The sequence below is a fragment of the Phyllostomus hastatus genome, unplaced genomic scaffold, assembly GCF_019186645.2.
Source record: "Phyllostomus hastatus isolate PE091 unplaced genomic scaffold, TTU_PhHast_1.1 phas_contig_34, whole genome shotgun sequence".
NCBI lineage: Eukaryota > Metazoa > Chordata > Mammalia > Chiroptera > Phyllostomidae > Phyllostomus > Phyllostomus hastatus.
In genome coordinates this window covers 24,422,708-24,448,835 of record NW_025333857.1, presented here as the reverse complement: position 1 = coordinate 24,448,835, position 26,128 = coordinate 24,422,708, and the positions used below count along the sequence as shown (strand labels likewise).

Sequence of the window (26,128 nt, the reverse complement as noted above, 5' to 3'; positions counted from 1 at the left end):
TATTACTGCCTTCAGAGAGCCTTCCTTATAAATTACTGCTTAGAAGTCTTTTAGGGTTCAGTGCTGGTTACAGAATGAAGTTCAAATTCCTTACTTTGATATTATAGACACTCCCCTCTTGGAGTGCTCTTTTGCCCCATCTCTACCTATCAGAATATTATCCGTCTATTAGCGTCTATTGAAATTCTGATTTCTATATGTTATTCTCATTATTTACCATAACCAGAAATATACGTTTTTTGATGAAGTCTCTTTGTATTGTTGGTTTGCCACATGCTTTATTTCTCCAACTAGATTATAACTGACTAGAGTTCAGAAATAATCATATTTTGTATTATTTATAATGCCTTGAACAAAACGTATGCTTAATTATTTTTAAAATAAATTAATGAATTCAGGATATCTGTCCTATGTGTATAGCACAGAATTTTTTAAAGGTTTAATAATTGGAAGATTTTTAAAGTGTTGACATGAAATTTTAAAAATATGGTATTATAAATTACAGTTTAAGTTCAGAAAAACTTTAAAGAGGTTTATATATGTGAAAGTGAATTAATTACTTTTTTGAAATACATAGTAGAAAAGCAGTTCACATTGTTCGTAATAAATAGCCAATATATGGAAACAATGTAAATATCTGTCAGTGGATGAATGGATAAAAATATATCTATAATGGAATATTATTCAGCCATGAAAAAGAAGGACCTCTTGCCATTTGTAACAACTTGAATGGACCTTGAGGGCATTATGTGAGGTTGAATAAGTCAGGTAAAGACAAATACTGTGTGGTATCACTTTATGTGGAAGTTAAAAAAGCCAAAGTCGTTGAAACAGAGGTTAGAATGGTGGTTACAAGGGACTATGGGGGTTGGGGAGTTGGGGAGATGTTGATCAAAGAGAACAAACTTCCAGCTCTAAGATGGGTAAGTTCTGGGGATCTAATGTACAGCATTGTGATTACAGTTAATAATACTGTATTACTTGAGAGTTGCTAAGTACTTGAAAGTTGCTTAGGGCAGAGAAATGGTAATTATGGTAATTTATGGTAATTATGTGACCTGATTCAGGTGTTAGCTAACACTATGATCATTTTGTAAGGTTCAAGTGTTTCAAACCAACATGTGCATTTTAAATTAATACAGTACTGTATGCCAATTATATCAATAAAGCTAGAAATAAAAGTGGTACTTGATAAAGGGTCCTACTTTAATTATTAGATAATCTACACTTTACCAAAACTTAAACTGTTGTGCAATAGTGTAATTAGTGGGAACTGTTGGTTCCCAACATGTGTTTGTATTGATATAATCTGTCCAAAAAGAAAGACACACACAAAAGAAGCAGTATAAACAAATAAAGGTATTTCACTCATCTTTAGGTGCTTCTGAATCATTGCCATGTTAGAAGTAAACATCCATTGTGAGTTTACTCTGTCTTGGGTGGTTTACATCATGGGACGCAAATTTTCCTGAATTTAGGTCCTTCACATGCCTCATTCATGACTTTCATACTGTGCTCATAGTACATACCTGACCCAACTTGAGATTATCTTTCAAAATAGATTAATTTGTATCTTTCCTACACATGGAAACCTAGCACCACTTATACTGATAGAGGATTAGTGTGTGAGGGAATACAATAAAAACAGTGTCATGAAATCGCTTTCTGTTAAAGGCTCTTGTCCTTTTCTTAAAAACATCAGTTGGCAAGTACAGGAGAGAGGTTTACGAGTAAACTAGCACCTCATAAAGATTTCCTCCTTATCTAGATCAAAAGGGTTAAAGAAGAATTGAAAAAATTTTCTCATTGTATGATTAAATATTTAATACAGTGTTTGTAAATGTTACCTAAAATGGTGGTATAGGAAGTATTGTATTAAGTATTCCACTTAAAACTGCTATATAAAGCATTTATGTATTAGGTAATTTATGAAATTAGAAAAAAATAAATTTACAATTTAAAAATGCTTCTAAATATTCTAGAATTCAGATTTGCTACAAAGTGAGACAGTTACTTAAAATATTTTTATGAACTAGCAAGCATCAATTGGTTGGAGTCAAGGTATTTTTACCTTTTAAGTTCATTATAATTGCGTTACTTTGGGTAGCCATCACAAGCCTATACATCTCCCCAAGTGATATGGCTTTTTCAATCATAAATTATATCTAAATTTACATGTGAAATTTTGGATATTGTTGGTTTACTGTAGAATTAGCTATGGCTTAATTTTCTAAAAGTTATATTGAGGTTTATAAATATATATTGAAGTGCACAGTAATTTTTAGTAAACTTAGAGTTGTTCAACCATCATCACAATCTAGTTTGAGAACATTTATAGCAACCCAAAAGGTATTAATTATCCCGTTTGCGTTCAACCTCTCCACTCTAACCCCAGAAACCTGTTGGTCTGCTTTTTATCCCTTTGGATTTGCTTTTCTGGAAATTTCATATTAAACGTAATCATATAATATGTGATCTTTTGTGCCTGGCTTTTATTTAATATAATGTTTTTGTGGTACTTTGTTTTATTTTTGAATATTATTCCATTGTATGAATATATCACAGTTTTTAAATCCATTCACCAGTTGATGTTGCTATGTAAACATTTGTTTACATGTCTTTGTGTGGATATATATTACCATTTCTTGTGGGGAGATACCTACAAATGGAAATGCTAGGTCACATGGTTGAATATATGTTTAGCTTTTTAGGAAATTGCAAAACGTTCCAAAATAGCTGTAATATTTTATTTTATATTCCTATCAGCAATGTGTGAAGGTTCCTTTCTCTCTACATCCTTTTATTACAGCCATTTTAGTTTTTAGTTATAGCCATTACAGCTTATTAAGGTATGTCATTCTGACCTTAATGACTGGTAATGTTTAGCATCTTAATCAGTGTGCTCATTAGCCATTTGTATACCTTATTTGGTAAAATGCCTATTCAAATCTACCCCAACCCCTGTTTTAAATTGGAGCGTTTCTCTTACTGAATTATAAGAGTTCTTTATCAGATATATGATTTGCATATATTTTATCATATTCTGTGATTTGTCTTTTCGGTTTCTTACTGGTTTGGAGAGCAAAAGTTTAATTTTGATTAAGTCTAACTTTTTCTTTTACGAATCATGTTTTTTGTGTCTCATCTAAGACACTTTTGGCCAATCTAAGGTCACAAGCATTTTCTATGTTTTCTTTAGAAGTTTTATAGTTTAAGTTCTTGCACATAAGTCCATCATCCATTTTGAGTTGATTTAATATATGGTGTGAGGCAAAGATCTAAGTTTAGTTTTGTTTTTTTTTTTCTTTTAACATACAGATCCAGTTGTTTTAGGACTGCTTCTTGGAAAGACTCTCTTCACTATTGAATTGCAGTGGTACCTTTCTCGAAAACCAATTGACCATAAATACAAGGGTTTATTTCTGTATTTTCTGTTTAGTTCCATTGATCAAATAGTCTATCATCATGAATGCATCACTCTAGCTTTATAGCAAGTTCAGAAATTGGGTGGTGAAAGTCCTATTTTGCTTTTGTTCTAAAAATTATTTTGCTTATTCTAGATATTTCCATATAGATTTTAGAATCATCATGTCAATTTCTATACAAAAAGAACTTACTGGAGTTTTCAGGGGATTGCACTAAATTTGTGTATCAATACAGAGAATTGACATTTTAGTATGGAATCTTCCAGTCAATGATTATGCAGTGTCTCTCCATTTAGGTTGTAAAAAATTTCTCTTAGCAGTATTTTGCAGTTTCCAGTGTACAGGTCTTTCAAACATTATGTTAAATATATTCATAAGTGTTTTAGTTATCCTTTATGATGCTGTTTGAATAAATTAATTTCATTTTCAGATTGTTACTGGCATAGAATATAGATAAAAAATTCTCGTATATTGCTGTCTTGCAATATTGTCAGAACTTGTTCTAGTAGTTTTTTCTGGTTAGAACTAATAAATTTAGCAAAATTGTAGGTAACAAAATAAGTTGCATTTATATATAGTAACAATAAACATCCAAAAAAGAAATTAAGAAAACAATTCCATTTATAAGAGCATCAAAAAGAATAAAGTTCTTAGGATTAAATTTAACTAAGGAGGTGAAAGACTTGTATGTTCAAAACTACAAAACATTGATGGAAGAAGATATTCAAGGAGAGTCAAATAAATGGAAAACATTCACATATGTGTTCATTGATTGAAGACTTAATACTGTTAAAACGACAATATTATACAAAGCAATCTACAGATTCAGTGCAATTCCAACAGTGTTTTATTGCAGAAATATAAAAACCCATCCTAAAATTAATAGGTTATCTCAAGGAATTGCCCTCATTAAACTAAAAATTTTATCAATTTTATGGATCTTTTCAGTCAACCAGCTTTTGGCTTTATTGGCCTTAGTCTATTCTTTGTGTTGTATTTTGTTGATTTTTATTTTTCTTAATTATATTTTATTGATTATGCTATTACAGTTGTCCCAATTTTCCCCTTTGCCCCTCCTTCACCTAGCACCCCCAATTGGTCAGGCAATCCCACACCATCAATCATGTCCATGTTCATGCATGTAAGTTCTTTGGCTTCTCCATTTCCTATACTGTACTTTACATTCCCATGGCTATTCTGAAACTACCTATTTGTACTTCTTAATCCACTCACTTCTTCACCCATTCCCCTACATGTCCCTCACAACCATCTCCCATCTGGCAGCCATCAAAATGCTTTGTGTATCTATGATTCTGTCTCTGTTCTTGTTTGCTTAGTTTGTTCTTTAGATTCAGTTGTTGATAGATTTGTATTTTTGCTATTTCATTGTTCATAATTTTGATCTTTTTCTTCAATAGGTACTTTTACCATTTCATGTAATAATGCTTTGGTGATGATGAACTTCTTTAGCTTTTTCTTGTCTTGGAAGCTCTTTATCTGCCCTTTGATTCTAAATGATAGCTTTGCTGGGTAGAGCAGTCTTGGCTATAGTTCCCTGCTTTCATGACTTTGAGTATTTCTTTCCAATCCCTATTAGCCTGCAAAGTTACTTTTGAAAAATCAGCTGATGGTCTTATGGGAACTCCCTTATAGGTAACTAACTTCTCTTGCTCCTTTTAAGATTTTCTCTTTATCTTTAACCTTTGGCATTTTAATTATGATGTGTCTTGGAGTGGGCCTCTTTGCATCCATCTTGTTTGGGACTCTCTGCTTCCTGGACTTGCATGTCTATTTCCTTCAAAATTAGGGAAGTTTTCTTCCATTCTTTTTTCAAATAGAGTTCCCATTTCTTGCTCTTTCTTTTCTCCTTCAGGCATGTCTGTTGCAAATGTTAGAATGCTAGAGTTGTACCAGAGGCTGCTTACACTATTCTCATATTTTTGGGTTCTTTTTTCTTATTCTGTTGGTTGTTTTTTGGTTCCTTTATCCCAAATCATTGATTTGATTCTCAGCTTCATTCACTCTGCTGTTGTTTCCTTGTAAATTGTTCTTTATTTCAATTAGTGTATCCTCCATTTCTGACTGGATTATTATGCTGTTGAAGTTCTCACTGAGTTCTTTGAGCATCCTTATAACCAGTGTTTTGAACTCGGTATTTGGTAGATTATTTATTTCCATTTTTTTAGTTCTTTTTCTGGAGTGTTGATCTGTTCTTTCATTTCGGCTGTATTTCTTTGTCTCCTCCTTTTGGCAGCCTCTCTGTGTTTGTTTCTATGTATTAGATCGGGGGTGTCAAACTCATTTTCACCGGGGGCCACATCAGCCTCTCGGTTGCCTTCAAAGCTGAATGTAATTTTAGGACTGTATAAATGTCACTACTCCTTAACTAGGGGCAAGGAGCTTGGTGCTGCTGCCAGGTAGAAACAAGGTGCTGGGCCTGATAAAACAAGGTGGAGGGCCAGATTTGGCCCATGGGCCTTGTGTTTGCCACCTGTGTATTAGATAGAGCTGCTATGACTCCCTATCTTGATAGTGTTACCTAATATAGTAGGTGTCCTGTAGAGTACAGTAGTACAGCTTCCTCTATCACCCAAGCTGGATACTTAAGGTGTGCCCTTTGTGTGGGTTGAGTACACCTTCTACTTGTAGTTGAGCATTGATTACTGTTTGGCAGGTCAGTTGGAGGGATTAACCCAGGCTGGTCAGCTGCAAGGACTGGCTGTGTCCTCTGACCACCAATCTCCACCCTCTGTGGAGGATCAGTTGTGCAGGGGCAGGGTGGCAGTGCTCAACATGGTCTGTAGCTGTCCACTGGGTGTGCAGGCTCTGGGGTTTCCCAGGTGGTAGAGGCCAAGGTCAGCCCCCACCTGTGGTTTGCCTGGTGCCACCCTGCCTGAGTTATAAAGCAATATGAGGTGGCTGCTACTTGTGCTGGGCTAGGAGGTTCCCAGACAAAGACAAGCTGTGAATCTAGGTTGGTTGTTGCTAGTGGCAGTCCTGGGGCCACATAGCAAGAGGCATGGGGGCTGGGGGCTCACTGTGGCCCAGCTGTTGCTTGTTTGAGAGGACTTAGGAAATTGTGAAGCATGAGCTTAGGTCAGCTGTTCATATGGAAAAGTTACTGTTAATAGCTTGAGTGGGCTGTAAATTGGGTGGGACGGAATCTCAGGGGATCTCCTGGGTGGGACAGACAGTGTTAGCCAGGTTGATGGAGTTTCAGTTATGGTACCCACCTGCTGGCTCCGTGACTCTGTGTGGGGAGAGTTCAGAAAAGGGACATTGGCCTCTGCTGGCCTTTCTGTCTGGGAGAAAGCTGTCTCCTTAATATTGTAGGACACCTACTATACTAGGTAATGTCTCCCAGTTCTCACCTTGACACCAGACACTTCAGTTCCTCCCTGTATGCTGCTTGTGCCATTCAAGCTGCCACCCTGGTGCTGGAGCTCAGGAGTGAGTCTGAGTTAAGTCTGAGTGGGTCCTTTAAGAGAAACTGCTTGGGACTGCAGCAGTTTCTTCCAACTCAATCCCAGCTGGTTTTTGCAGCCGGAAGTTATGGGAACTTGTCTTTCTGGAGGCACTGGAACGCTGGACTTGGGGGGGTGTGTTTGGGGCTGGGGCTTCTTGCTCCTGAGATATACCTTCCAAATTTTTATCCACCACACATGGATGTAGGACCAACTGGTTCTGCGTCTCCATCCCTGCTAATGGTCTGGATGGATGTGGTTCCTTTAATTCTGTAGTTGTCAGACCTCCATTCAATGATTCTGAGTGTAGATTGTTCTATAGTTTAGTTGTGATTTTGATGTGGTTGTGTGAGGAGGTAAGCTGTGTTAATCTATCTGCCATCTTGACTGACTTATTTTATTGATTTTTTACTAAATTATTATTTTCTTGTACTTTGTGTTCAATTTGGTTTATATTCACTAGGCTGGAAGCTTAGATTATTAATTTAATTTAATATTTTAAATATAGGCACATTGAACTCTAAGTTTTTTTCTAAACACTGCTAGCTATACCCCATAACTTTGTTTTTTTGAGCAGTTTTAGGTTACAATAAAAGTGAGAAAGGTATATGGATTTCCTACCCCTACACATGCATAGCTTCCCCCCATCAGCAACATCACTAATCAGAATGGTATATATATATATTTTTTTTTTTTTCTTACCAAGGACAACCTGCATTGACACATTGTAATCACTCCATTGGGTCACAACCTCGGACCAAATTGTACCCTTTGAACAAGTTCTGGGAGCAGGGAATGCAAATGGAATGCATATTCCAAATCATAGGGCAGGGGATGAGGGTGCCTCCAATTATGGGGGTCCAGCTCTCAGATCAAAAAGGTAGTTATGTCTTCCTAATGACCTTCCCCACCCACCCAGAGTTCGTAGTTTACCTGAGTTTACTCTTGGTGTTGTATGTTCAGTGGCTTTGGGCAAATGTTAATGACATATATTCATCATTGTAATATACAGAATACTTTTTTTGCCCTAAAAATTCTCTGTTACCTTACTGTTCATCTCCTCCCATTCCATAACTTTTTGATATATTTGAATTTTGTTTTTGGCTCAGTTTTTAAACTTAAAAAAAAAACCACATTTCTTTGAATCATGATTTATTTAGAAATGTGTGGTTTAATTTCCAAATATTTGAGAATATCCCCAAATCTTTGTTACTGATTTTTAACTTCATTCCATGTAGCTGGGGAATATACAGGGCTGGCAGAAGTAATGTCTGCTTGAGTGTGGTTGGTAGGGTAATAATATGGGTGTAATAATTTATAGTTTTAATTTAAACATTTACCTAAAATGTCATATGGTGTGCTTGAGTATGATATTGTTATGTTATAGAATTGTGTACTTAGGATTTTGTAATAAAAGATTTTGTAATAAATAAGGGGTGTTATTTGTGCTGGACCCTGTATTTTAAAATGTTTTCTTTGAAATTTTAAACATTTGTTTTATGGGTTAGTGTGTCATTTGTGTTAGAAAATTTTTTATCGGTACTTGAAAAGCAGGGTGTCAAACTCATTTTTACTGTGGGCCACATCAGCCCCGCGGTTGCCTTCAAAGGGCCAAATGTAATTTCAGGACTGTATAAATGTAACTACTCCTGAACAGTTAAGTGAGAGCTTGGTGCTGCTGCGGGGTAGAAACAAGGTACCAGGCCGGATAAAACAAAGTGGAGGGCCGGATTCGGCCGTGGACTTTGTGTTTGCCACCTGTGTTGTAAAGAATATGCATTCTGCTATTTGCCGTATTCTCTAAATGTTAGGTTAAACTGGTTGACCTGACCAACTCTTCTATATCCTTGCTAATGTGCAGTCTAGTTTTAGCAGTTAGTTATTGGGCATGGAGATTGAAATTGTCAGCTCTGTTGGTGAATTGTCTGTTTCCTGTTTCAGTTTGTCAGTTTTTGCTTTATTATGTATTTTGGGACTACATTGTTGGGTTTGTATATATTTGTAATTGTTACATGTTTCTTTTGTATTGATACATTAATTAATATGAAATGTTTGTTTCTCATTTTTTTCTTAAAGTATGTTCTTTATGTTATTACCAGTATAGTTCTCTTATAGTTTTCACTTGTGCGACGTACCTTTTTTTTATCCTTTTACTTTCATACTACTTACATCTTTGAATCTGAAGTGTGTCTTACATAGACAGCTTATATTTAGATCTTGTTTTTTGTTGTTGTTTTTAAAAATCTAGTCTGGTAATCCCTGTTGTTTGATTGGAGTGTTTAGTCTACTCACATGCAATGTGATTATTGATGTGGTTGGTTTTACATTAGCTGCTTTGCTATTTGCTTTCTGTATCTTTTATGTTGTTTATCTGTTATTTCTTTAATTAATTTGGTTGCTTAACTATATTTTCAGAGTTACCCGTATTTTTCAGACTGTAAGATGCATCCCCCCACTGAGGAATAACGGTGGTTAATGGTGCTGTTGAGTTCTGTTTACATTTATATTAGTGAAATATTATGTTATTTATGTTATGAAATATTTACCACATTTTTTGCTTCAAAGTTTTTTTCCTGTTTTCCGCCTCTAAAACTGAGGTGTGTCTTATAGCCCCCCAAATATGGTACTTTACTAATAGTTGCTCTAGCAGTTATAATATGGATTTCATTATAGTACACTTCAGGTTGAAACTGACTTCATTCTAGTAAAACAGCAATGTTTTCAGCCCCCTTCCTTTTACTTTCATGTTTTCAATGTGGTAAAATATATATAAGGTAAACTTAACTTTTTACTAATTTTTACATGTGCAGTTCTATGGCACATTGTTGTGTAACTATTACCACTGGAAAGAGAAAGAAACATTGATCTGTTGCTGCCCTTGAGCTCGCTGACTGGCAGATCAAACCTGCAACCTAGGTCGATTCGCAACCTTTCAGTGTTTGGGGCTGCACTTCAACCTACTGAGCCACCTGGCCAGGGCTGAGTCCCTGCTTTTGATGCCCTTGTGTATGTCCCCCACAGTGCATATGGTAATTCTGTGTTTAATTTTTTGAGAAGTTGCTATTTTTTTAGAAATCATAGTATCCTTTTTGACAGTGGTTGTACCATTTTTACATTCCCACCAGCAATACTCAAGGGTTCCAACTTCACCACATTCTTGCCAACACCTACCTATTCCTTGCTTTTAAAAATTTTCCTTTTTATGATAGCCATCCTGATGGGTAGGTGTAAAGTGTTACCTCATTGTGGTTTTGATTTGCATTTCCATAATGAGAAGTGATACTGAGTACCTCTTAATGAGCTTATTGGCCATTTGTATATCTTCTTTGGAGGGACATCTGTTCAGTTCCTTGCCCATTTTTGAATTATGTTGTATGTCTTTTTGTTACTGAGATGTAGTTCTTACTGTTTTCTGAATATATATGATTTGCAAATATTTTCTCATTATGTGGATTATCTTTTCATTCTGTTGAAGTATCCTCTGATACCCCAAAGTTTTTAATTTTAATGAAGTTCCGCTTAACTTTTTTTTCCTTTGTTGCTTGTTTTGGTACCTTACCCAAGAAATCATTGCTAAATCTAGTGTCTTGAAGTTTTTGTTTTGTGTTTTCTCCTAAGAATTTTATAGTTTTAGTTGTTACATTTATGCCTGTGATCTATTTTAATTTTTTCATATGGTACAAGTGTCGAAATTTATATATTTTTCTTGGATATCCAATTTTCCTAGTGCTGTTTGTTGAAAAGAGTATTCTTTTCCCTGTTGGGTAGTCTTGGTGCCATTGTTGAAAAACACTTAATCGCATATGTAAGTAGTTTTTATGCCACTTGGCACTGTTTTGATTACTGTAGCATTGTAGTAAGTTTTGAGATCAGAAAGTATGAGACCTCCAATTTTGCCCTTTTCAAGATTAGTTTTGGCTGTTTGGGGTCCCTTGAGATTCTGTATTGATTTTAAGGTGAACTTTCACATTTTGGCTAATAAAAAAAATATGTGAGGATTTTTGTTAGGGGTTGCATTGAATCTGTAGGTTGCCTTTGGTAGTATGGACATCTTAATATTTTTATGTAATCCATGAACACAGCGTGTCTTTTTATTTATCTGTATCTTCTTTAATTTATTTCAGTATCATTTTGTAGTTTTCAGTGTACATGTTTTTCACTTTCTTTGGTTAAGCTTAATCCTAAGTATTTTATCCTTTTTGATACTGCTAATAAAATTGTTTCTTTAATTTCACTTTTTGATATTATTACAAAGAAATGTAACTGATTTTTGTGTTGGTACTGTATCCTGTAACTGTGCTAAATTCATAATTGTTAACAGTTTGTGTGGAGTCTGTAGGGTTTTCTACATATGAGATGTTAACAGAGAACAGAGATAATTTTACTTTTTCTTTTTCATCTTGGATACCTTTTATTTATTTTTGTTGCTAATTGTTCTGGCTCGGACTGTCAGTACTATTTTGCATGGAAGTGATGAAAACATCCTTGTGTGTTTCTGACCTTAGAGAGAAAAAGCTTTCTAGTTATTTACTTTTGAGTATGATTTTGGCTAAGGTTTTAGTTATATTGAGGTATTTTTTGACATGGAAAAGTTCTTGAAATTTGTCAAATACTTTTTCTGAATCAACTGATAATGGTCACAGGGTATTTTTCCTTCATTCTGTTAATTTGGTGTATTACATTGATTGATTTTCATGTGTTGAACCATTCTTGCATTTCAGAAATAAATCCCACTGGTTATTATTTATAATCCTTTTAATATGCTATTGATTTTATTGAGGATTTTTGCAGTTGTAGTCATCAGGGTTATTGACCTGTAGTCTTTTCTTGTAGGGTTGTTATCTGGCTTTGGTATCAGGGTAATAATGTCAGCCTCAGAATGAGTTAGTGTTCCTCCCTCAATTTCTTGGAAGAGTTTGAGAAGGACTGGTATTAATTTTTCTTAAAATGTTTGGTCGAGCTCCCAGTGAAACCATATAGTCTTGGGCTTTTCCTTGTTGGGCATATTTTTTGGTTACTAATTCAGCCTTTTACTAGTTACAAGTTTATTTATATTTTCTATTCAGGCTTCAGAGTTTGTTGGCTGTGTATTTTTTAGGTATTTGTCCATTTTATCTAGGTTATCCAGTTTGTTAGTGTACAGCTGTTCGTAGTACTCTTATGATCCTTTTTTATTTTTTAATTTTTGGAGAGGTTTCAAAAACTTTCATTAAAAAATTCACAAAATACAGGTTAAATCAGCCAGATATTTTGTGAATAATCTTGCAACTTACAAAAATCAAGTATTACAAATGCTTATGGATTTTTATTTATAGTAATTCCCTTAGCATTTTGTTTCTACATCTATCAAAACCTTGCACTGTGTCCCACTTGAATTTTTTCTTAACAGTTTCTCTCATTAAAACCTAATACATTTGAAATTGCTGTACCATAGCTTTAATCCAGTGATACTTATTTATATTTTAAAAAAGAGAAATCTATTTTGCATACAAATACATAAAATAAAATAGCCTTATTTTGATTTTGGAAAGAAATGCAGCTTTTTAGTTTGCATGGAGCTAAAGCAGGGGAACTGCTTCTTTCCAACTGCAAAAAAAGTGGTCTTTGCAAAAGTCCACTCGGTGCTGAGAAACTTTCCTCTTCACTAGTGTGAGTTCTGTGAACTCTATGGAGAGCTGAATTTTCTCAGCATCTCACACAAATCTTGACTGTATCAAGAGCCATTCACAGTTTCCTGATGAGAATAATAACCATCAACAGAGTAACACATGAAGAAGTCTGCTGTAGCAGACAGTGTGTAAACTGAGACCACACCCATCTCCCTGATGTTAGGCCTCCAATTTATCTGTGGGGTGATCCACAACGTTGAAAGGAATGACTGGCACATCATACTGGTTTCCCCAACATGGCCTGAATGATAAATATCTTGGGTTTTCCATCCAGGCTCTGACACTTTTCTCCTTTGAACAAGTCAGTCAATGTCTGCATTTGAATTTTGGCATCATATGTGTAAATGTGATTGCTTTCACTGTGACTCAGGAAAACACATAAAAAGCAATTGGCACCTACATGGCTAGAGGTTGATGCCTCATTGATTTTGAGAAGTACAACTGAGAAGTTGTACTTTTGAGAAGTAACATCTGCTTTAAGATGTTAAGGCATTTCACTTCAAATCCTAGATATGACAACCTGTGCCTAAGATTGTCTCTGTCTGCATTGGTGCCCTGCCTTTCTGGCAGTGTTAAGTACCAGAAGAACCTCTCACGATTGAAGATTAAAGCAAGTCCTCTCCTCTTGTGGACTCAATGTGCTTTTCTGTTGGATCAAACATTTCACTCTTATAGAAGGCATCTGTTTCTGTTATATTTAGATCCTCACCTGCAAAGCAAGCCTCTTGGGGCCCAGGTAATGAGCTCATTGTGGCCAGAGGCAGTGTGCACACCCGGGGGTCTCCACTTCCTCTCAGTTTTGTTTTTGTAAATTCAGTAGTGATGTCCCCCTTTTTATTTCCTTTCAGTTGAGTCTTTTTTTCTTAGTCTACTTAAAGATTTCTCAGTTTTGTTGACTCTTTTGAAGAATTGACTCTTGGTTTCTTTGATTTTTTCTTTATTGTTTTTCTACTCTTTATCTCTGTTCTAATCTTTATTATCTTTCTTTTAGCTTTGGATTAATTTGTTATCCTTTTTGTATTTTGATAAGATGTAAAGTAAGATTGATTTGACCTCTTTTTTAATGTAAGAATTTATAGTTGTAAGTTTCCTACTTTGCACTTCCTTTGTTGCATTTCTTGCATTTTGGTATGTTGTGCTTTCATTTTCATTTGTCTCAGGTATTTTCTGATTTCCTTTGTGATTTTTTTCTTTCTGATTGGTTATTTTTAAAATGGGTTGTTTAATTTCCAATATTTGTGAGTTTTCCAGTTTTCCTTTTGCTTTTGATCTTTAGTTTCATTCCATTGTGATCAGAAGAAACACTTTGGATATATATATGTAAACTTTTAAGTTTATCAAGACTTGCTCTGTGGCCTGACTTATGGTCTGTGTGGAGAATATTCCACATACACTTGGCAAAAATGTGTATTCTGTTGTATGGAGTCATCTGTACGTGTATATTAGCTCTAATTATAGTGTTATTCAAGCCATTTTCATATTCATTTTGTATTTGAATGTTTTGTTCTCCAGCCTTTTCTTTGAGATATTGTTGGGTATGTTACATGTATATATCAGTACAGTGTATTGTCTTTTTAAACAAAGATAATAGGAGAAAAGATAAAAATGTTTATTTAGTTTTTACATTTATCCATTTATTTGCCATTTCTTGTACTCTGGGTTTTGTCTTTTGGATTTGAGTTAACCATCCATGTCAGTAGTCCCCAAAACTCCTCCCTGGTTCAATGATTTGCTAAGAAGAATCACAGGACTCAATTTATAGGTATACTTATATTTGTTATTATTTATTTATTTTTAGAAAGAGGAGAAGGTGGGGAAGAGAAACTTTGATCAGTTGCCTCTCGTAAGCACCCTGACTGAGGACCAAACCCTCAACCTAGGCAGTTTCCCTGACGGGAAATCGAACCAGGGACCTTTTGCTTTGCAGGATGACACCCAGCCAACTGAGCTACACCAGTCAGGGCCTTATGTTTATGATTTGTTACAAAAAAAAAGGATACAAAGCAAGTATTTCAAAGGCTCACTGGTGAGAATTGGAAGGAACCAGGTGCAAGCTACCTTCTTTCGGTGTAGTCATATAGGTTATGTTTACTTTCTCCAGCATTGAATTGTGACAACATATATGCAACATTGTCTACCATGTAAGCTTATTATAGACTCAGTCCTCAAGGTTTTTATTGGGTGTGCTCTGCTTAGCACATATGTATGTATAGATGTGAACAAAAACCATCTCCGTGTCCTTTCATGCTGTAACTTTTAACCAACCTCACTGTCCTGAGTAAGCCTTCTAGTTAATGAATATATGTGTTCCTTAAAATGTAACCATAAGTAGTTTTGTTAGTAATAGCCAGGATGACTCAGATGAATATCAAATTGGTGATAGTATAGATCACCAGGAGGTGTGGTGTTAGAGCTGCTGCATTCTTTGTCCTGTCAATCATTAGTACCTGAGTTATACTATTAAAAAAAAAAAGATGCAGTAAAAGGAATCTTTAGCATAGAAAATTTGTGCAAAACTGCTGGGCCATCTGTTCTGGCCCAATCTTCCCTAAGTAAATTACCCTATAATTCTGTTATATTCGATGGAGTTGCCTGCCTGCTTGGTTTTTCAGTCTGAAGATACCTTCTTGTTAACGGTGGTCATTACACTTTTGCCCCTCTGTCAGACAACATACTAAAAATTCCACACTACCTGTTTCAACATAAGCCATGTGATTTGTACAAAAAGTTTAGGCATACTTAACTAATTTGATCAATTAAGGAATGGTTGGAACCCTCCCAAAATCGAAATTCCCAGATGCCAGCCAAGGACCAGCCTTGCAGGCAGACTCTTTATAGTGTAGCCTTCTCAGGCCTGTTTCATGAACTCTTTTCTGCATACCATTTGATGTCATTTCCTTTTTTTTGTCTGAGGGATTTCTTTTAGTATTTTCTTGTAATGCAGGTTTGCCAGCAACAAATTCTCAGTCTCTTTAGCTAGAAATGTTTTGCTCTGCCTACAGTTTTGAAGAACAGTTCTATTGGCTACAAAATTAATGGTTGACAGTTTTTCTATGTCACCATTTAAATATGTCATTTTATGGTTTTCTGGCCTTCACTGTTTCTGATAAAAAGTCAGCCATTAATTATATTTTTTTGTTCTTTTGTGTGTAATCATTTTACTTTTGCTCTTACAGCATTTTCCTATTGTTGGCTTTCAGTAGTTTGTGCATAGTGTATGTATGTGTTTATCCCACTTGGGTTTTTCAGGCATTCTGAATCTGGGGCTTAATGTCTTGCACCAAATTTGGGGTATCTGCAGCTATTTTTTCCTTCAAATATTTTTTTATTCTATGTTGTCTACTGGAACTCCCCATTATAAACATATTGGTGCACTTGATATCCTACAAGTATTCTACTTTGGTTCTTTTTCTCTGTTTTTTAGACTGAATAACTATTGAATTATTTTCATGGTTTTAGATTCTTTTGACATCTCAAGTGTGCTGTTGAGCATATATAATGAAGTTTCTATATTGTTATACTTTTAAACTCTGTACTTCTCTTTATTGCTTTTACTTTTTTGAGATTCTCACATGTTGAGGCATTATTGTCATATTTTTCTTTGATTCTTTAAACATACTTTCCTATGTTCTTTTTTTTCCAACCAAATGCAATTTAAGGAGGAAGAAAACCTATATCATTGCTCTTTCTTTTCTTTTTTTAAGTATATTTTATTGATTTTGCTATGAAAGTTGTCCCAATATTTTCCCCCTTTGCCCCCCTTCACCCAGTACCTCCCTTCCCTCCAGCAATCCCTGTGCTTAGTTTATGCCCATGGGTCTTGCATGTAAATTCTTTGGCTTCTCTATTCCTTTGCTTTTCTTAACTTCCCCCTGTCTAGTTTGTTCTTACCAATTATGCTTCTTAATCTCTGTACCATTTCTCCATGCTCCCCCTTCCCCCTGCCAGCTGGTAACTATGAAGATGATCTCTGTATCTCTGATTCTGATTCTGTTTCTGTTCTGGGTGTTCTCTTAGGTGTTTTTTTGTTTGTTTGTTTGTTTGTTTGTTTTTAAGATTCAGTTATTGATAGTTGTGAACCTGCTGCCTTTTTAATGTTCATGGTTTTGATTTTTTTTTCCTTAAATAACTGCCTTTACCATTTCCTGTAATAATAGCTTGGTGGATAAACTCCTTTTGCTTTTACCTTGTCTGGGAAGTACTTTATCTGCCCTTCCATTCTAAGTGATAACTTTGCTAGATAGAGTAATCTAGGTTGTAGGTCCTTGCTTTTCATCATTTTGAATGCTTCTTGCCAGCCCCTTCTTGCCTGCAAAGTTTCTTTTGAGAAATCAGCTGACAGTCTAATCATAACTCCTTTGTAGGTAACTATGTTTTCTCTTGCTGCTTTTAAGATTTTCTCTTTATATTTAACCTTTGGCATTTTAATTTAATTGTGATGTGCCTTGATGTAGTCCTCTTTGGGTCCAATCTGTTTGGGATTCCCTGTGCTTCCTGGACTTGTATGTTTATTTCCTTCACCATATTAGGGAAATTTTCTTTTATTGTTTTTTCAAATAAGTTTCTAATTTCTTGCTTTTCCTCTTCTCCTTCCGGCATCCACATGATTTGGATGTTGGCATGTTTGGAGATATCCCAGAGTTTCCTCAGCCTACCCTTGTTTTTTTTGAATTCTTGTTTCTTTTTATTCTGATTGAATGTTTATCTCTTCCTTATGTTCTAAATCATTGGTTTAAATCCTGGCTTCCTTCCCTTCTATGTTGGTTTCCTGTGGATTATTCTTTATTTCACTTAGTGTGACCTTCATTTATTCCTTTTTTTTGCCATACTCAAGGAGTACGGGATGCTCTCTGAGCATCCTGATCACCAGTGTTTTGACCCTGCTTCTCGTAGGTTGGCTAGCACCATTTCACTTAGTTCTTTTTCTAGGGTTTTGTTCTCTTGTTTCATTTGGGCTATATTTCTTTATCTCCTCTTGGCAGCCTCCCTCTGTTTATTTCTGTGTATTAGGTAGAGCTGCTTTGACTCCCTGTCTTTATAGTGTGGCCTATTATAAAAAAGTGCACCTGTTAAGTTGTATGGGGCAGCAGAGGCTTTAGGTCCAGGAAGTCAAACTCATTTTCACTGGGGGCCACATCAGCCTCATGGTTGCCTTGAAAGGGCTGAATGTAATTTCAACTCCTTAACAGTTAAGGACTAGTTACATGTATACTGTCCTAAAATTATTCCTTTGAAGGCAACCATGAGGCTGATGTAGCCCCCAGTGATAATGAGTTTGACACCCCTTCTTTAGGTAATCACCAGGGAAGGGCAGCCCGATTCACTGCTTTGTGGCTGTGTGGGGAGGTCTCCAAGAGGGGACAGTGCTGCTGCCTGGCTTCTGGTGATTCACCTGGGGCTTGGCCAGTTTCCAGTCGCTTCACCCACTTTCTGTGTGCAAGTGGCACTTTTCCAGCTGTTGCCCTGGTGGTGAATCCCAGAGTAGGTGGGTTTGTGTACACATGAGACTGTGCAGGCCCTTTAAGCTGTGAAAAATCAGGCAGTTTCTTCTGCTACGGCAGCCTCCTCAGGTTTTTTACAGCTAGAGGTAACCGTCATTTATCTTCTTGGTCCTGGAACCTTGGGCTTTGTTGTCTGGTCTGGGACTGGTATCGCTTCCTAGGTATCCTTCCCATTCACTTGGGTTCCATTGCCCCGTTTCTTCATTACACTGCCTCTCTGTGACTCCACCCTTCCTACCCATCTAGATGAATGTGTGTTCTTTAAATCCTTGGCTGTCGGACTTCATACACGTTGATTTTCTGACAGTTCTGTGTATTACAAATTTTGAGATCTGGTTGTAATTCTGTGCTTGTGTGAGAAGGCCAAGCCTGTCTGTCTATACCTCCATCTTGACCTGAAGTCCTCCCCTTTGTTTCTTAAAAATATATTTGTTGTGGTTGTTTTGAGTTCATCTGCTGTCTGGGCCCACTAAGAGATACTTTTTCCTTCAGTCTGGGTTGTACTTTCTAGTTTCTTTGTTTTTAGTTTTTTATTTATAAATGGGAATTTTATTTTCTAACCAAAACCACCTTTATTTTAGTCTTCAAAGAGCAAACTGTTTTTTTCCAACATAGTCATGATTAACTTACAATAATGGCATTTACAACAGTACTCCCATTTAACAGGAAACTTAGTTTCATAGATCCAGACATTGAAATGTTCAAAAATGACTTACATATTTTTGCCATTATAAGACAAAACAATCTAGCATAAGGCAAGGGAAATCCATTCATACTTCAGGCCCTCCTACTCATCCAGGAACCAGTATTGTTATATTATTTCCATTTAGCAAAATTTGGTGAAATTTAGTAATTCTTCTTCCTTCTGGCGTGATTTCAAAAGTCATCAAATCCTGGAACCATGTCAACAATTTCCTAACTTCATCACAGTGTGGATTCTTGATCCTATATACTCATCCACCAGCTTTAGAGGCAATAGCTATAGCAGGTTAGTAAGTAGTGTTAGCAGCCATCAGTGTTGGGATGGCAAGGTTTTTGATAACTTTAGATAATTTTTATAATGGCTCCCGAGTCTGTTTTTTTTCCCCCTGAGGGTTGTTGCTGAGTTTTTAAAAGTATTTTTTAGTAACTTGCATGGAATTAAACTGCAAAATTTATCTTCCCTGCAGTATGCAACCACTGAGTTTGACATCTCTGCTTATTTTATCTTGTTTTTATTTTTATCATGGTTTCCTGGGGGTTGCCTCTGTGTTTGCATAGTGAGTGTTCAGAGGTTTTGGTCAAACATCTTGAGCCAGTGAAGCATCCATTCTCTGCTGATTGGTCAGTTTGTGGGTTGGATTGTGCATGCAAAGTTTAGGACGTTTTTATATCTGTTCCAGCTTTTACCAGAAGGTTCCTGCAGGACTTTTCTGGGACTTCCTTGTAAACAGTCTCCCAGTGAGCCAGTGATGTGTGGGGAGCTTGGCCTTTCTTTGTCTTGTCTTTGCGTGTGTACAACCCTCCCTATCAGACAGGAATGAGTGGAGAATGAGTGGCTTGGGTCTCCCAGGGTTTTTCCTGTTTATGAGTATTGTCTCCCAGTGAGCCAAGGATGTGTGGCAAGCTTTTCAATTCCCTCGCTGATTTCCAGGGTCTCCCTGTTAAATTTCTGGCTGGTTGAGGGATGTGCTCCTTGTCTAAAGGAGGTGTGCAACTTCTGTTAGCAGCATTGCCACCTTTCCCTGTTTTGTTTTCTAAGGAGTTTGCTATTTTTACTGACTGCTCCATATCAAAGCAGCCCACCTCTAGCTGCAAAGCTGCTGATTTTTCACTAGCAGCTCCATCCCAGTGGCTCTATTGCCTACCTTGTTTGGGGGAGGTAATGGGCATGGTCTCAGTAAAAATATCATTTATTTCCACTGTACTAAAACTAAAGTTTAGTTTTTCATGAATATAAGGTTCTTAGTTTGTTGTTTGCCTTTGGTCAGTTTACAAATATTTGTCTTGACTTTTTTTGTTTGGTTTTGTGGTTGTTTTGGGGGGATAGGATTTGTAAACCTCTTTCCTCTGCCATTTTTGGAAGTCCTTGTGATTTAACTTTTGCTAGGCAATCATAGTTTTCCTGTCTTAGTGGGATAAAATGGGTCAAATTAATTACTTGTGTCATAATTTTCAGTTATACATTTAGAAGAAATAATTCCTTAATTTCTTCAAACCTATAAAATTTTTTATGTAATTGCTGCTGTCTTGTCCTTTGGGAAACTGAGCTGTTTGGTTCCTTTGTGTGTGTGTGTCAGGTGGCAGGTAGGTGGTAGGGAGACAATATATTTGAAGTTTGGTTATTTATAGTACAATATTCAGTCATTGTTGTTAGGTCTCATTTGTTTGCCATTGCCAGGATCATTATCACTTCCTTTCCATCATCAGTATCTCTTATTTTTGAAGCACAAGGGTGATACAATTTTTGTTCACTATTCAGTCATGTGAAATATAAATCCCATTGACCTTAAAAAAAAAAACTTAAAGCAAATACAAACTAACAAGTTATGAGTTCCTATTATGTTAGTCCCTTTTAAAGTTTTTTTCTATATAACTTATTTCATATAATCCTTACAGTAACTTTGGTAGATTGGTCTTAATTCTATTTCCTAGTAGGAAAAGGGAGACTCAAAATAATTTTATGATAGGAGAAATTATTTAGTAAGTAGCAGAGCTGAGAATCCTTACAGAAACTTTGGGAGATTGGCCTTAATTCTGTTTCCACATAGGAAAAGTGAGCCTTGAAGTAATTTTATGGTAGGAGAAATTATTTAATAAGTAGTGGAGCTGAAATTCAAATCCATATTTAATGCTAAACCTTACTTTGTAGAGATTGTTCCATGCCATTTCTCATATAAACTAGAAACAATAAAACTTAAAACAATCTGCTTGAAAGATATCTTAGCAATAGCTGGCTTTTAAAAAACATATTCATACAGTTATATTCGCATTGAATATTGTTTAATAAATGCACACTTGCCCTGGCCAGTGTGTCTCAGTGGGTTGGAGTGTTGTCCCGTAACCAAAACGTTGCAGGTTTGATTCCTGGCCAGGGCACATGCCTAGGTTGCGGGTTTGGTCCCGGGTCCAGCCGAGTATGGGAGGCAACCAATCAGTGCTTCTCTCTCACATTGATGTCTCTTTCCCTCCCTTCCTCTCTCTCTAAGAAATCAATGAAAAAAAATGTCCTTGGGTAAGGATTAAAAAATAACAATAAAATAAATGATCATTAAATTCCAACCACAGTGCTTAGAACCTTTTAGTATATTATGCCATTTAAATGAAATGATACTGTGAAGTGGAATGGTTTTCTTTCCATTATAAACATTTCCTTTTCATTGAGATGTTAAGACAGGTGATGGGTAAGTCTAGGCTTTGCCATTATTAAGTTGAACACAGGGGAAACATGAAACCGCATTGGGAAGATGGTATATGGGAAGAATAAAATTCTTTCAACAGGGATGTATATTTCAAACTAGAATAATGTGTACTACTCAGTATATTTATTTACTTATTTTTATTGATTTGAGAGAGAGAGAAGCATTGCTTTGTTGTTCTGCCCATTTATGCATTAATTGGTTGCTGCTTGTGTGTGTCCTGATGAGAGATTGAACCCACAACCTTGGTGCAGCAGGACAATGCTGTAACCAGGTGAGCTATCCAGTCAGGGCCTATTTAGTATAATTTAAAAATGTTTATTATTTTTCTGGACTAGGAAAATCAGGTAGTCTTCTCTAAGTTAATCTTTCAGTTAACTGACTGTTTAAGTCAACTTAGAAACTTGGCCAGTTTTTACAAAACTCTTTCTGAAGCCAAATTATATGCCCCTTGTAGTACTGGCTTCCCTTGCTAGCGGGAGTGTTCTAGGAATCCGTCTGTATCAGTGTATCAGCTGGTGTTGTTGTGAGAGGTTGGTTCAACTTCTGTAAATTTCCTTTGAAGACTCTTTCAGCGTGTTTGCCATTTCTTGATGGGTGATTTACAAGTGCACCTGCCCACACTGGGCTGAGTGTTCAGCAGTTTTTGATTAAAAATCCCATGACTGCTATGCCCTATCTTCCCTATTCACCTGATATCGCCCTGCGTGACTTTTGTTTGTTTCCCTGGATGAAAAAAGTTCTCAAAGAGAAACATTTTGCCGATGCAGAAGAGGTGAAATGAAAAATGGCAGAAGCACTAAAAAGCATCAAAATCAGTGAGTTCAAAAACTGTTTTGAGCAGTGGAAAAAACGTCTTGATAGGAGTATTGCATCATATAAAGAGTACTTTGAAGGTGACTGAAGTTAACACATGTAAGAATAGATACACAATTTTTTAATAAATAAATTCCAGGTCTTCTTGGGTCCCCCCTGTATTTTTTTTTATGTAGCGTGTAAAGAATGTGTAATAGTGAAGATTGTAAGCCATTATAGTACATGAAACTTAGAGTATTCATTATTAATATCATGGTGTGCTATTGAGGTATGTTGTCTTCTGACCAACAGTTGACACTTAACTATGTGGTAGGAAATTAAGATAAATTATAGGGACTGCTTACCTTGAGCTCCACATAGAATTTGTATGTAGAAATTTCCACTTAATGCCCAGTTGCTTGTCTAAAGGGACCATTACAGACATACCTCAGAGATACTGTGGGTTCAGTTCTAGACCCCTGAAATAAAGCGAATATTACTGGCGTAGCTCAGTGGATTGAGCGCAGGCTGCGAACCAAAGCATCGCAGGTTCGATTCCCAGTCAGGGTACATTCCTGGGTTGCGGGCCATGGCCTCCAGCAACCACACATTGATGTTTCTCTCTCTCTCTCTTTCTCCCTCCTTTCCCTCTCTAAAAATAAATAAATAAAATCTTTTAAAAAAGTAAATATTACAATAAAGTGAGTCACATGAATTTTCCTCCTAGACATATAAACGTATTTACAGTATATACTGTAGTCTATTAAGTGTGCAATAGCATTATATCTTTAAAAATGTACACACCTTAGTTAAAAATACTTTATTGCTATAAAATGCTTACCATCAGCTGAGATCCTTTAATGAGTTACAGTCTTTTTGCTTATACAGGATCTTGCCTTCATTTTTTGGGTGGGGGAGAATATCTGTGAAGTGCAATAAAGTGAAGCACAGTAAAGCCAACTGCAATAAATTGAGGTATGCTTATTTGTACTGGTTTCTCTACTTCATCAAATATGTTGTTTGCTTATGTAGGAAAATACAACCAATCACTTTATATATTTTAGAACACCTGGATACTAACCACTCAGGGTTAATTTTCAATAGATTGCCTTGTCATTAATTGCTTATACGTGTGTGTATATATGTATGCATGTTATATATACACAAATGTGTATACATAAATATATACATATACACATAATATCTATGTGTGTATATTTGTGGAAACTATTTGAAAGTTTCATACATCAAGATACGTCACTGGCACCTAAATACTTCAGTGTGTATCTTCTAAAAATGACATTCACATACATTGCCATGCTATGAAAATTGATACTTAACCTGATACCTCCTAATAAGGAGTTTGATTTGTAAGCTTCCCCAGTATTCCCCAAACTATTTGCATAGTGTTTTTTCTTATTTTAAAACAGAGATTTGCTCAAGGTTCATGCATTCCATTGGGTTGTTAGTTATATTTTATTAGTCTCTTAACCTAGAACATTTTCCCCTCCTCCTCTCTCTCAGTTACATAGATGTGTTTCATTTTTAATGGATTAAGTTGCTTTCCTTGCAACTCATTACCACACTGTGGTTTGTCTAGTTGTTAATGTTTTCTTGAATCTTCTATATTTCTTATAAACTGGAAGTTATGTTTGATGGCTTGATTACAGTTAAACATACATAGTGTGAATACTTTATGAATCATGTTGTATTCATGATGTTAACTTCAAAGGTGTTTTCATTCAAGAACACTTGTTAAATGAGGTAATATTTCACAGGAAAACAATATTAACATGGTGGGGGGAAAACAGTTTGATTTCAAGAGCTTGAAAATGGGGTTTATATATTACTCATTTCATATAGAAGAGAAAGAAAATAGCCAAAGTTGATTGGTATATCCTCTTCCTATGCATCAAGTTGATCATCTCACTTTAATATCAGTCACAGTCATTAGCTGTTACCCTTAAGAAAAAGAGCATTTTAGAAATGGAGGAATGTTTGAAGCATGAGCTCATTATTACTGATGCATTATCAACGGGGGAAATGCATGTTACTGATAAAAGTACCCTGTATCTACTTTGAAAACAATACATAGTGGATTGTCAACAATTAACCAGAATATCTTTCTTGAAAGTCATCTAAAATATATTAGTAATCTTACCTGCCTTTGTAAACAAAACTCAGTATGTATGTATTCTTAAATGATGGTTTACTTACTTTTTGGATGACTTTTTGGATGTAAAATTTATGTACAGTGAAATGTTGATCTCAAATTGGTTTTTACAAGTGTATATAATTATATAACCACTATTCCAATCAAGATTCAGGGTATTTCATCACTCCAGAAAGTCTTGTGTGCCTACTTCCAATTAGTCTGCTGCCCTTTTCCCCCCATGTGGTCATTTGCCTTGGTCCAAGTCCTGTCCTGCCAGAGAGTTTAGCAGATATTGTCCTCAATTATTAAGCTTTACATAGCATGAAGTGATATGTTGCTGGTGTCTTATGTAGGAATTTTGAATAAGTTATTTCAAAGAAGTAGTTGAGAGTTTTGTTTTATAGTATTTTTAATTTAATTTATTTGGGTGACATTGGTTAACAAAATTACACAGGTTTCAGATGTACCATTCTGTAATACATCACCTGTATGTTGTATTCTGTGTTTATCACCCCAGGTCAAGTCTCCTTTCATTGCCATTTATCTGCTCCCTTTCCCTCTGGTAATCACCATACTGTTGTCTGTGTCTATGAGGTTGTTGTTTTTTTTTTTTATCTTAATCCTTTCACTTTTCTTTTATAGTATTTTTAATTATATGATCCTAAAACATTAAAACATTAAAACAGCAACAGATAATCTTTAGGATTTCTTGAGTGCCAGGCACTCTGCCAGATGATGTATTATTTATTTAATCTTTGTAGCAGTGGGATCCAGTCTGACAGGTTCTCTTGTTATAAATATTCAGAAACTGGAGAAATTAAATTGTTTGTCCAAGCTCACAAAGCTAGTAAATGACAGAGCCAGTATTTTAACCTTACATTCAGACTTTAGAGCCTATATTCCTCTTAACCACTACATTATTTTATACACTCACAGATTAGACTTTTTTAAGCTGGCCAGGGAACCTAATCAACTTATAATGAATTTTCCCGTAGAAACAAAAGAACTCCAGCAGTCAACTTAAAAATTCAGGTAGTAGAACCTCTTTAAAGTTGGTGACTCCAGTTTAAAAAACAGGCAATGATTTTGAATAAGTATTTCTCCAGAGATGATGTGCAGATGGACAATAAGCACATGAAAAGGTGTTCAACATGAATTAGTCATTAGGGACATGTAAATTAAAATCACTATATACCACTTCACACTTGCTAGAATGGCAACAATAAAAAGACAATAGCAAGAGTTAACAAAGATGTAGAGAAATTAGAACCCTCATGAACTGCTGGTGAGAATGTAAAATAGTATAGCCACTGTGAAGAACAGTTTGACAGTTCCTCAAGTTAAACATAGCTATTTTACCCTAGGAAGATACCCAAAAGAATTGATAACAGGTGTTCAAACAGAAATTTGTACACATGTGTCTATAACAGCACTTTCCACCATAGCCAGAAAGTGGAAATACCCCAAATGGCAGCAGGTGAATGGATAAACACAAAGTTGTATATCCATACAAAGGAATATTCACTCATAAAAGGAATGAAGTATTGATACATTCTGCAACATGGATGACCCTTAAAACATTATGCTAAGTGAAAGAAGCCAGAGATAAAAGGCCACATACCATATATATTCTGTTTACATGAACTCTTCAGAATAGGTAAATTATATGCAGGGTGGGGGACAAAAGTAGGCTTATAGTTTGTATGGAAAAAGAATACAAA

The 26,128-nt window shown here is 35.7% G+C and overlaps 1 protein-coding gene and 1 pseudogene across 4 annotated transcripts in view; one reads left to right on the top strand and one right to left on the bottom strand.

Moving 5' to 3' along the window:
• RIC1 (RIC1 homolog, RAB6A GEF complex partner 1) overlaps positions 1-26,128 on the top strand; it is a 128,397-nt gene that overhangs the window by 4,350 nt on the left and 97,919 nt on the right. The window contains exon 1 of one of the 4 annotated variants that reach the window (XM_045840300.1): positions 23,175-23,227. The exons of the other annotated variants lie outside the window; for them this stretch is intronic. The gene's annotated coding sequence lies outside the window, so the exon portion shown is untranslated. Of the gene's footprint in view, positions 1-23,174; positions 23,228-26,128 lie in introns of those variants that run through there. 4 annotated transcript variants of the gene reach the window in all.
• On the bottom strand, positions 12,402-13,307 carry LOC123819760 (annotated as a pseudogene).